This window comes from Coenobita brevimanus, chromosome 104 (genome assembly GCF_032717465.1).
Source record: "Coenobita brevimanus isolate Jiangsu-jjx chromosome 104, ASM3271746v2, whole genome shotgun sequence".
NCBI classification, from domain to species: Eukaryota; Metazoa; Arthropoda; class Malacostraca; order Decapoda; family Coenobitidae; genus Coenobita; species Coenobita brevimanus.
Genome location: NC_137057.1, coordinates 48,556,913 through 48,557,916, shown reverse-complemented (window position 1 = coordinate 48,557,916; position 1,004 = coordinate 48,556,913).

Sequence of the window (1,004 nt, the reverse complement as noted above, 5' to 3'; positions counted from 1 at the left end):
TCTCTGTAAGGCATTCTCCACAGCTTGCCTCGTTCAATGAGTAAGCAATAACAAACATAAAAGCTCTGTGACTGGATTAAACACGATAAATAATACGGCACCACCATCCCCCCTTTCAGTGGCTGGTCGAGTAAACATGGTCGCTCATTCGAATTATGATAAAGTAACAATTATCTCGAACGCATAAATTTCTCCTCTGTAACCTTTTGTTTCTCTTTCCACTTATTTGCAGCCATTTTACATTATACTTTTAAATACATGAAGGAGAACAAAAGGCCTCGTAAGGAAAATTTCTTGTGGCTTTTGACTTGATTGTTGATTCATCATTACTCGAATGAGCTGAGTTGTTTGGTGACGTAGTTTCTTTGTTTTGTGGCACCGTGCTATTTACCAAGTTGTTCTGGTAATAACGCGTCTGTGCTTGTTGTTATTTACTGGGTGAACGAAGTAAGATACAGAGAAAGCCTTGCAGTGGGGTTTTTGAGGAAATGAGCGTCAGTTCTACCAGGAAGAAGGAAAATTTGTGCTTTAGTTTTGTGCCTAGCGACTTGCCTGGAGTTTTGTATATGGGACTGTGATTGGATGATATGACTGCTTAATTACTTACATACTTTCAGTGTAGTGAATTCCGATGATGCTCTTAACTCTGCTGTCAGTGTTTCCCATGACTGAACCAAATCGATTGTTTGTAAAATCCATATTCTAAGTGTCATAAACTTGGACGTTTCATAACACCGCCATTGTGATTTATATAATTTGTATAATGAAGTGCTGCTGATCTGTGTAGGAGAATAAAATTGGATAATGCCGAATTGAACATGCCTGATTATGGAAGCGTTATATATCGTTCTGGAGTAAACGTGAGAGAAAAATTGTCCGAGGAAGTGTAATGACTGTGAATACGTGAATATTCATTTACGTTAGATTAGTTGCGATGGAAAAGGAAGTTAATTTATTGGTGTCTGAATATTCGTATGTACATGATGGCAAAAGGAAACACTTGC